This window comes from Giraffa tippelskirchi, chromosome 5, assembly GCF_054371585.1.
Source record: "Giraffa tippelskirchi isolate mGirTip1 chromosome 5, T2T-mGirTip1v1.2.pri, whole genome shotgun sequence".
Taxonomy (NCBI): Eukaryota; Metazoa; Chordata; class Mammalia; order Artiodactyla; family Giraffidae; genus Giraffa; species Giraffa tippelskirchi.
The window spans coordinates 19584172-19596252 of NC_137279.1; the positions used below are offsets into that span (position 1 = coordinate 19584172).

Here is a 12081-nt window from a genome sequence, read left to right on the forward strand (position 1 = left end):
AATACAGAGGTCTACCCCATTAAATGTTCTCGCACACTTATGTGTGTGCATGCACACACACACACACAGTCAAAAGAAGGCATAACCAACCACTTGGAGAAGTTGGGTAAGTCCTCATAAAGGTGACTGTAGAGCCAGAGTTCAAAGAAGGAATGCAAGTTTGCCAGGCATCAAAACAGAGCCAGATGAAAAACACTCTGAAAACATGAACAAGTACAGACCTTGGTGATAGATCTATTATTTCAAACATGTTATTGAAGTCTACTACATACCAGGCCCTGGTATACAAAGATGATTGCAACAGTCTGAACCCTCAAGGAATGAAAAATTAGTGGGAGAAAGACATAAAAACACAATTACAGGAGTATTACAGAATAGTAATTGAGATGTATGTACATAATGAAGAGAATACAAGTCTGATGCCCAATAGAGCTTAGGAGCAATTAGGAAAGGCTTCCTGAAGTAGGTAAAATCTAGGTTAAATCTAAAAGAAAGAAAAGGAAAAGGCTAGAACACAAGGGAAATGGAAAGTCAAGGACAAAAAGTCAAGGGCCCTCAGAGGCGATTCTAAGGAGTCTGGAACTTATCACAAACAAGGAGTTGATAGAGGCTTTTAAACAAGAGTGACTTAATATTTGTCTGAGGTAGTATTTGTCTTTTAGTAAGAATTCAGACAGCAAGGTGGAGGATGTGTTAACAGAAAGGAGAGCTTGGCACTACTGGGGCCCAGGGTAGGCTGCCCCAAAATATGCCTCAATGGCACACTGACTGTATTGAAGAAAGAGCCGTTGTCAAGACAGACTTTGACCCTCCTCTCTGTCCTGCTTTCCTAAAAGCAGGAAATAAAATCTTCATGTAAAAGGTGCCCTCCCTGTATGGGCAAGTAGAAAGACATCCTTATCACCAGAGATGGGGAATGCAGGGCCCAGAGGCCTATATAAGGAAACACCTGGCACTTCTTTGCTAATTTACTACCCAAGTCCAAACTTTGCTTAAGATTCTTACTAATCAAGCACCCAAACCTAAGTTTCTTTGTCCAGTCAATTCCTAATTTATTGTTGGTCTAAAATATGTAAGAACTGCCACCTTCACTCACTTCTTAGGTTCTGTTTCTATGAGAAATCCATGCCCACGAATTAAAGATTCTTTTTCTCCTGTTAATCTACCTTGTATCAAGAACTCAAGAGGGGTTCAATAAACTATATACTCCAATATAAAATAAAGTTTTCGTAAAAGGTTAATTTATGTTATGTATTAGTTTATCAAAATAAAAAAGCAAATTCTGGGGCGGGGGGGGAAGAACTCAAGAAGGGTGAAGGGGGAAATTTTGCCCTCCTGGACCACAGGGAGAACAATGAGCTCTCACAAAATGATAAAAGCCTAAAGCAAGGCTCAAATGACATGTGTTTCTTAAAAGAACAAATGATTTTATGAAGAAGAGAGAAGAGAGATCAGATTAATTTACAAACATTAAGCTGAGGCATCTATGAGACACGCAAGTGCCTACATCCAGAGTGCATGCGTGCTCAATCACTAAGTTCTATCTGACTCTGTGACTCCATGGACTGTAGCCCACCAGGCTCCTCTGTGTATGGGATTTCCCAGGCAAGAACACTGGAGCGGGTTGCCATTCCCTTCTCCAGGGGATCTTCCAGACCCAACGATAGAACCCGCATCTCCCATCTCCTGCACTGGCAGGCCAATTCTTTAACAATGAGCCACCTAGAAGCTACTACATCCAGAAGGCAGTTGGAAATATAGATCCCAAGTGAGTTTCTGAACTAAGCCTCCCGGTGTGCCATTAAGCTAAGAGAAATGAGTAGGTAAGTTCATATGATACGCCTATGAGTCAGTCAAGTGATGACGGTCCACAGGCAGATGAACATACAAACCTGGACTGAAAACAGATGTGGGATTCATTGGTATACAAGCAGCAGCTAAGGCCAAACACAAGCAGGAAGTCTCAGGAGAAACCATAAGTCGAGAAAACAGATTACTTAGAAAATAACAAAGCTAACATTTGCCATAACTTTGGCTAATTTAAGCCACACAACAACCTATGCAGCAGGTTTGTTTTTTTTTTTGGCGAGCTACACAGCTTGCGGGATCTTAGCCCCCTAACCAGGGATTGAACCTGGGCCACGGGCAGGGAAAAGGTCCTAACCACTGGACCACCAGGGAAGTCCCACTATTATCCCACTTTAAAAGTGGTTTATGATTTTTCCCAATACTACAAGGCAATTAAAGAACTGTATAAAAGAAAGGCCCAGGAAAGATGAGAGGAAAACCAGGAGCAAGGAATGTTCCAAATCAAGTCAGAGGATTCAAGAGGTAACCTATGGTCAATATCATGGAAAATTCACATAAGACCTTAAAAAGAGAGGAGAAACGAACAAACAAAAAAAAGTGAGTGGGACATAGGCTATTTCACAATTTGGGGACATTAATAGCTACGATTTACTTGCAGTTAGTTTCAGAAAGAAATATATTGAATTGGGTTGCAAAATGAGTTGAGGAAGTGAAAATCATGATCATAAGACTAGACTCACCAGAGGTCCAGCAAGAAGGGAACCAGGCACTCACTCACGTTTACCATGCCAGGAACACTTACAGGGCTGGGTGCCAGTGTCAGGTCATACCTCACTTAACATTTCCTTTTTAAAAGATGCAAACAATTTCGAAATACTGCTGCTGCTAAGTCACTTCAGTCGTGTCCGACTCTGTGCGACCTCACAGACGGCAGCCCACCAGGCTCTTCGGTCCCTGGGATTCTCCAGGCAAGAATACTGGAGTGGGTTGCCATTTCCTTCTCCAGCGCATGAAAGGGAAAAGTGAAAGTGAAGTTGCTCAGTCATATCTGACTCTTAGCGACCCCATGGGCTGCAGCCTACCAGGCTCCTCCATCCATGGGATTTTCCAGGCAAGAGTACTGGAGTGGGATGCCATTGCCTTCTCGTCAGAAATACTACTCAACTCAAAGTCACATGCCAGTAAGTGGGAACAGAAACATTTTACACCCAAAGTGACATAAAGCTGACTAAATAGCTATTTTAAAAATACAACATACTGAACAATTATTCCTTAAGAATCCAATCAATTCATTGGTTTTGGTATGGTTCAATGTGGTAGTATCTAACTCGTCTTACACAAGCAAAACAGAAAAAATTGGACTGAACACTGAAATGTATTGTGCTAGAAAGAAGTGTTCAAGTGTTCTCTGTTAGCCTGTCTGCAGTGTTCTTATTAATAAAGCTTTCAAAAGAACCTGTAAATCTATAAAACACTGAACACCTATTCTAGGTGAAGACTTGGCTACAACACCCCCAGATTGAGTAGTGGTAAAGAGAAACACTTTACAGATGAATGTAACAATTCAAAACATAAACTCTCCCTTCCTTGAAAGGTTGGCCCTAGTACAACTCTATTTACGTATCAAAGAAGTAGGTCATTAAGTCAATCAGCAAAACTAAAGAACATAAATTCTCATTCACATCTACAGGGTCAGTATAAGCATTTACCTTCTGTGGTAAATTCTAAAAATACATTTCTTTAACTAGCCTTTGTTAAGGGGCTTCCCTGGTGGCTCAGACGGTAACGTCTGTCTGCAGTATGGGAGACTCGGGTTCCATTCCTGGAGAAGGAAATGGCAACCCATTCCAGTATTCTTGCCTGGAAAATCTCATGGACAGAGGAGCTTGGCAGGCCACAGTCCATGGGGTCGCAAAGAGTCCGACAGGACTGAGCGACTTCACTTTGAACTTTGAGCCTTTGTGAAAAACCCTTTTCCTTTTCCAAGGAAACAGATAACCTTCTCCAGTGAATATTTTTTATTCAAAAGCCCCCTCCTCTGTCCTCCAACTCTTTCACTGTGCAAGGTGCTGAGTCTTGAGAATTAAGACCTAAATAAGATGGACCAATCCAGCCTTCATGAAATGCTAGTAGAGGAAACAAGCGTTGAAGTAACTAATGCAGCTCATTACAACTGATAATGAACTGAAGCAAAGGAAAATAGAATGCTTGGAGGGATTAACCAGGACAGGGTGGGTTTCCTGAAGAAGAGATATTTGGGCTGACACTAGAGGAAATTAGAGAATTAGAGGTGGAGTAAACCCCTAAAGACCAGGAGATAAAGAGAAACTTTCTAAGAACAAAAATAAAGCTGGTGTGGCTTGAGCCCAAAGAGCCAGGAGACTATCGGCTCAAAGTGAACTGGAGATGACAGGGACAGTAGTGTTTTTTTTTTTTGACAGTAGTGTTTTGATCTTTATCCTAAGAATGTGAAATCTTTGCGAGCTCTCAGCACGTGATGCAGTGAGACACGTGCATTTTAAAATAATTACGCATTAGAGCTCCTTGCAAAATCCTTCCTCATGCCTAGATAATCCACAGCTTCCCTAATAAGCCATTCATCGATACTGTCCAAGTTAAAACAAGGGGGAAAAAAATGCTTCAAGTTGAATTCTACTCAACAGACTCTGAAAAAATAGTAGCTTAAACAGCTAAGCACCCACTTTAATATTAAGTAACCAATACACTTAATCCATATACAAACGTGGAAAATAGAATGTATCGTTGTTTCTCGCTTACAAATAATTTCTGAACATACATATCACTTAAATTGCATGCCTATTATCATTTAAAAATGATAGAAACTTAATTACACCCGAATACGGCAAAATAAAATATGAGCTAGATTAAACTCTTTGGCAGCCAGATTTACCACACTTTCTTCCCCCAAATCAATCAGAAGCTGACTCGCTGAGTGCGTTTTTGGTATCGCTTTTTCAGGAATAAAATGTCCTCTAATTCATAACTTTATCACTGGCTTGATAAAGGCCACAGAATTTGAGGGTGGACACCAAACAAACCTCTAAGGTTTAAAAGGCTGCCCGCCATCCCTGCACCCCAAGGTAACTTTCCCGCCCGCCCCAACCCCCAAAATGACCAGAACCCGCGGAGCCTCCCCTTCACCCGCAGCCCCGGGGCAAGGCCAGGCCCGCGGGCCGGAGTTGCAGCCGACACGTCTCTCCCCTTCCTCTTAGGCAGAGGTGGGCGGACCCGGGCGGGAACTGAGGCGGGGGACAGGGGAGCATGGGCCGGGGGCCGGGGAACCTCACCGCGGAGGGCAAAGCCGAGAAGCTGTCCCAGCCCCACTGGCAGGAAGGTCGGCTCCGGGTCGCTCGCTCTTCTGATGCCCCAGGCCGGCCAACGCAGCCAGCCCAACCGCAGACGAAGATAAAGCTCCCGACCCCTCCGCCTCCAGCCTCTAAGCCCGCTACGCAGCGTCACGCGCACGGCCATCGCCGGCTGAGGATTTCATTGGTGGTCCCGCCAGCCTCCAGGCTCCGCCCACCGCCCACGGCCGCCCCGCCCCTTCCCGGGCGCGCGCGGTTCCCAGGGCGCGAGTCCCCGGCAGGCCTTGGCCAATTGACGTGGGTACCTTCGCGCAAGCACGTCGTGACTCCCGCGACAGCTGCTTGCTTTCCACTTGTGCCCCAGCAATCTAATGTGCTGCAGAAATGGGACCGAGCCAACTTGGGACCCGTCTGAAAAGGCAGCTTTTGCCTGGTAGCGCGGGACTGGCGAGTTTGGTTGCCTCTTCTAGAGACTCGCGGAATCCGCCTGTAGAACTGTGGACCATTGCAGTTTGAACGGACACCACCACCCCCACCGCCCGCGCTAGCCCGAAGCGTTTGTCATGGGATGCTTTAATACTTTGTAAACAGTTCTTAACTATGTCTTTCAGGGAACTGGATAAGGATACAGTAAGATAAATGAAATAACGAGGCAATTAAGAAATTTAAAAGGGAACTTCACAATTCAAAAATGGTGCAGAGAGGTTTGGTTGTATGTGTTTAGATCGCTTAGGTTTTAGAAAGATAAAAGTGTGTGTCAGTCGGTCAGAGGTCTCTGACTGTTTGTAGCCCGTCAGTCTCCTCTGTCCATGAAGTTCTCCAGGCAAGAATACTGAAGTGGGTAGCCATTCCCTTCTCCAGGGGATCTTCCTGACCCAGGGATCGAACCTGCCTGTGTCCTGAATTGCAGGCGGCTTCTTTTACTGACTGAAGCGCCAGGGAAGCCCTTTATGAAGACAGAAGTATAGGTAAACTTAGGGGGAGGATAGATGAGAAGGGAATGATGAGGGTAGCAGAGTCTGAAGGGTCACACTGACAGCCTAAAACAAGCTAACCCAGCCCCTGTAATAACTCCACCCTTAGGGCAAGCAGGTTTGAGATGGCTGCCCATGACCTAATCAAGCGGCCGTGAACAAATGGATCAGAGTTACCCCAACTGGCTACTCTCCATGGATCTTTTAACAAGATTTGTATAGTTCCCCTGGCCATCCAGAACAGCCAGCGTTGTTCACCCCAAAGCAGAACCTGGCCTCAACATTCAATCAATTCATGACTCCCAGTCGTTGGCAGACCCACCCAGTTTACCTCTTCTGATAGGAACAGAGTAAAAGGACAAAGTAAAGGATTAAACAGTTAATCCTACTAGGGATTAACTAGAAAGTAGGTAAAAGTTCAGTTCAGTTCAGTTCAGTCGCTCAGTCGTGTCCGACTCTTTGCGACCCCATGAACTGCAGCACGCCAGGCCTCTCTGTCCATCACCAACTCCCGGAGTCTACCCAAACCCATGCCCATCGAGTCGGTGATGCCATCCAACCATCTCATCCTCTGTCGTCCCCTTCTCCTCCCGCCCCCAATCCTACCCAGCATTAGGGTCTTTTTCAATGAGTCAACCCTTCGCATGAGGTGGCCAAAGTATTGGAGTTTCAGCTTCAACATCAGACCTTCCAATGAACACCCAGGATTGATCTCTTTTAGGATGGATTGATTGGACCTCCTTGCAGTCCAAGGGACTCTCAAGAGTCTTCTCCAACACCACAGTTCAAAAGCATCAATTCTTCAGTGCTCAGCTTTCTTCACCGTCCAACTCTCACATCCATACATGACCACTGGAAAAACCGTAGCCTTGACTAGACGGACTTTTGTTGGCAAAGTAATGTCTCTGCTTTTAAATATGCTATCTAGGTTGGTCATAACCTTCCTTCCAAGGAGTAAGCGTCTTTTAGTTTCATGGCTGCAATCACCATCAGCAGTGATTTTGGAGCCCAAAAAAATAAAGTCTGACACTGTTTCCACTGTTTCCCTATCTATCTGCCATGAAGTGATGGGAGTGGATGCCGTGATCTTAGTTTTCTGAACGTTGAGCTTTAAGCCAACTTTTTCACTCTCCTCTTTCACCTTCGTCAAGAGGCTCTTTAGTTCTTCTTCACTTTCTGCCATAAGGGTGGTGTCATCCGCATATCTGAGGTTATTGATATTTCTCCCGGCAATCTTGATTCCAGCTTGTGTTTCTTCCAGCCCAGCGTTTCTCATGATGTACTCTGCATATAAGTTAAATAAGCAGGGTGACAATATACAGCCTTGACATACTCCTTTTCCAATTTGGAACCAGTCTGTTGTTCCATGTCCAGTTCGAACTGTTGCTTCCTGACCTGCATACAGGTTTCTCAAGAGACAGGTCAGATGGTCTGGTATTCCCATCTCTTTCAGAATTTTCCACAGTTTATTGTGATCCACACAGTCAAAGGCTTTGGCATAGTCGACAAAGCAGAAATAGATGTTTTTCTGGAACTCTCTTGCTTTTTCGATGATCCAGCGGATATTGGCAATTTGATCTCTGGTTCCTCTGCCTTTTCTAAAACCAGCTTGAACATCTGGAAGTTCACGGTTCACGTATTGCTGAAGCCTGGCTTGGAGAATTTTGAGCATTACTTTACTAGCATGTGAGATGAGTGCAATTGTGTGGTAGTTTGAGCATTCTTTGGCATTGCCTTTCCTTGGGATTGGAACGAAGACTGACCTCTTCCAGGTAAAAATAGTAAGTAGAAAAAATATGGGAGACCCTCTTTCAGTTACTGGTTACTCAAGAGAGCAGATTTGCTTAGCAACAAAACTGTGCAGCAGAAGCACAAGCTCTGCCCCAAAACAGTAAAACAGTGGTGGCACGAGACACACATCCTGCCCAGTGCTAACTGTGTCAACTGGATGACAATGGGATCTGATAGATCCCAATGGCTTTTGTCCTTCACCTCTCTGAATCACTTATCTATCATTTTTCCTCAAGCGGAATTCTTGCTAAGACATAGAGGACTATGGTACCAGAGCTCTTTGCTGTGTATGTGCTCCATCACGTCCGACTCTTTGCAACTGCGTGGACTAGATTCTGCCAGGCTCCTCTGCCCTTGGAATTTTTCTAGGCAAGAATACTGGCGTGAGTTGGCATTTCCTGCTCCACCCAGCTCTTTGGAGCCGCTAAAACAATTCCTAAACATTTTCACTTCTACAGTTGCGGTTGCTAATTGTGTCAACTGGATGACAATAGGATCTGATAGATCCCAATAGCGTTTGTCCTTCACCTCTCCCCTCCTATCAGTTTAAGAGCAGTAGGAACACAGCAACTCCTTTCTTTGAGACTCAGCTCACCACTATATACACACTTGTTTGACTCGTTTTCTTCCTCTGTTTCATTTATTCATTCAAAAAATACCGCATTTTGTTGTCGGCACTAGGGATACAGTAGTGAATATAACAGAAACCCAGCACTTACGTGTCTAGTGGAAAATATAAATTTTTTTATTAAAGTAAATAGGATAATTGTAGGCAAAGATAAGTGTTAAGAAGAAAATAAAACAGGGAATTCGTTTGTGGTCCAGTGGTTAGAACTGCAAGCTCTCACTGCTGGGGACGTGGGTTCAATTCCTGGACAGAGAACTACAATCCCACAACCTGAGCAATGTGGTCAAAAAAAGAAAAACAAAACAGAAGAGTCACTAAAGGACTTTTTGAGGAGACGATCTGAACGGAGACTTAAATGAGGAGAAGGAGCCAGCTATGCCAAGTGCGGGGAAGAAGACCATTCTAGACAGAGGACATGGTGTGGAATGCAGATGCTGAGCTTATTTGAGGAACCAAAGACCAGGAGGCTTGAAACACTTTGTGTGGAGGGTATGAGACTGAGGTTGTCAAGTTAAGCAGAAGCCTAATCATGTTGTTTGTACTTTGAAGCATTAAGTTATGTCTTGTTTTGCTTTGTTTTTAATAATTTCATGTATTATTTTATTTTTGGCTGTGCTGGGTCTTCATTGCTTCTGACTTTCTCTAGTTGTGGTGATGTGGTGAGCAGGGACTTACTGTCTAGTTGCGATCTCCAGGCTTCTCATTGCAATGGGTTCTCTCTCTCTCTCTTTTTTTTAAAGAGTATTTATTTATTTGGATGCCCTGGGTCTTGGTTTTGACATTCGAACTCTTAGTTGTGGCATGTGGGATCTAGTTCTCCGGCCAGGGATTGAACCCAGGCCCCCTGTGTTGGGAGCATGGAGTCTTTAGCCACTGGACTACCAGGAAAGTCCCAAGATGGCTTCTCTTGTTGCAGAGCATGGGCACTAGAGCATGGGCTTCAGAAGTTGCAGCAAGTGGGCTTAGTTGCCCCACAGCAAGTGGGATCTTCCCCAACCAGGGATCGAACCTGTGTCCCATACATTGGCAGGTGAATTCTTAACCACTGGACCACCAAGGAAGTCCTTGTCTTACTTTATAAGTCAACATGTTTTGTAGAGAATGACTTGCAAAGGGTAGAAATGGAACAGGGAAAATCAGAGAATGATAGGGAGCTATTGGACAAGTCCATGGGATATACGATGGTGACCTGGACTGCATTGGTTGCTATAGAAACAGAAATTAAAGAATCTCAAGTTATTTTCCTGAAGTGCAGGTGTGAACAAAAGTAGTAAACAAGGTGACTCCCAGGTGGTTTTCTTAAGCAAGTGGGAGGATGCCGTTTAATCCAAGGGGGAAGGTCATTTAATATGACTGAAGTGAAGTGAAGTGAAAGTCACTCAGTCGTGTCCGACTCTTTGTGACCCCCATGGACTGCAGACCGCCAGGCTCTTCTGTCCATGGAATTCTCCAGGCCAGAATACTGGAGTGGGTAGCCATTGCCTTCTCCAGGGGATCTTCCCAGACCAGGGATCAAACCCAGGTCTCCCTCATTGCATTATTTACCATCTGAGCCACCAAGGAAGCCCAATATGACTAGAGGGACCCTGAAAGCCTCTGCCCAAACTCTCCCACCACTGGCCTGAAAATCTCATATCACTCACTCCTTGGGGTCAACCCTTGGTTAAATATGAATGTTGGCTTCATCACATTCCAAAAACCACATATGCAGAACTTCTATTAGTTGCTAGGGATATAAAGATGAATAAAAACAATTATATATATTGGGGAAATTGATAATAACTAAGCCATTTCAAGACAATAAGAGAAGTATGTATTATAATAAAAAGAGGTAATAAAAGTGCCTCCCTTACAGAGTCACCAAAATGAGTTAATGCCTATAAAGCTCCAAGCACTGACGCTGGATTATAGAAGTACTCAATAAATATTAATTTTTTTAATACTTGTCTACACTGAAGTTTATCATTATTGTTGATGTTATTATCTTCTGGATTCAGTGGGAGCAGATGAAAGAATGATCACAGTCTGCTACTTTAGGAGAGGGAAGGTTGAATAGAAGAAGTCTACTTGACTCTAGCCTTCTGAACTAGTAGAAAGAAAGAGGAGTTAAGTTGACAAGCAAGGGAGAAGGGACATTCCAAGGAAAAGAAGGCCAAAAGCTAACAAGAAGAGAGCAAGCCAGAACTATCCAGGAGACAGGAAAGTAGCTGAGTATAGTTCAAGTGTAGGGTACTTACCAAGAAGAGGCAAGAGAGAAAGTTGCAGAGCTTAAGAAATGTGTAGACCATACTGAGACTTTCGAACTCAGACTCCCAAGGACAGTGGGGAGCCAGTGAAGGACATTTAGTAGAAAAGAGTCCTGATTTACGAGACTGTATGAGGCTTCCCAAGTGACTCAGTGGTAAAGAACCCGCCTGCAAATGTGGGAAACATGGGTTCGATCCCGGGGCCCGGAAGATCCCCTGGAGAAGGAGATGGCAACCCACACCAGTATTCTTGCCTGGAGAATCCCCTGGACAGAGGACCCTGGCAGTACATGGGGTTGCAAACAGTCAGACGTGACTGAACAACTGAACACAAACACACACACACACACAAAGAGGAAATGCAACTGGAAGTGGAGAGACCAACTAAAAGGGCCTCACAGTAACATAGGTGAGAGATGGTATGTGCCTAAACTGGGACAGCAGTAAGTGTAGTGAAAAAAAGGGGGCATATTTGAGAGGTATTTAGAGAGACAACTGACAGAACTAAGGAGTGTTTAGACGTGATGGTTCAGTATGTATTCAGGATTTCCAGCTTAGCAGACTGGCTGGCCGAAGTTAATGCTGACTGAAGTAATAAAATGCATCCTGGAGAAGGAGGAAGAATAAGCTTTACTCAGATTAATATTTAAACTAAACTAGTTCATCTCCAACTGAGACCTAAAGAAACTGAACAGTAAGTAATCAAGTTTTGTTTAGTTCTACAATAAAATAGCTTTAAGTTTCTCTCTTTTGACTGCGCATGTGGGACCTTGGTTCCCTGATTGGGGATTGAACTCGTGCCCCCTGTAGTGGAAACACAGAGTCCTAACCACTGGACTGCCATGGAATTCCCTAACTTTAATGTTTTTTGCTGATTATATCAATAATGTGTACATGTTACAGAAAATAAAATCAAATACAGAAAAGTACAAAAAGACATGTAATGTCCTACCACCCAGGGATGCAGCTAAACTGTTTCATGCAGGGAAAGAAAAGGACAATTGGCCTGAGCCTGAGGACTGAGCCCTATTACAAGAAGACACTGAGGTCTACAGGGAGCCAGAAAGGGAAATTAAACATGAATCACATCAAGTTTTAAAACAAAAATATCTCGGTTCTTCAAAGGCTCACATCTCCCTTAATGATACCAAACAAGCAATAAATATTTATTCCATTGCGAATACGTGTAATTTCTCAACTGGCACTCAGGCATAGCGAAAACATAGACTCATCCAGAGTTAAGGTTTCATGACTAAGGTGAGAACAATGAGGCAAGAGTGTAAATCAGGACGACCTTGATTGGTATG

The 12081-nt window shown here is 44.0% G+C and overlaps 1 protein-coding gene across 7 annotated transcripts in view; it reads right to left on the minus strand.

Annotated features, from left to right (window-relative positions):
* SOAT1 (sterol O-acyltransferase 1) overlaps positions 1-5274 on the minus strand; it is a 64914-nt gene extending 59640 nt beyond the window's left edge. For all 7 annotated transcript variants that reach the window (XM_081485904.1, XM_081485900.1, XM_081485906.1 and 4 more), the window contains exon 1: positions 5118-5274. The gene's annotated coding sequence lies outside the window, so the exon portion shown is untranslated. The remainder of the gene's footprint in view (positions 1-5117) is intronic.
* Between the last annotated feature and the right edge of the window lie 6807 nt (positions 5275-12081).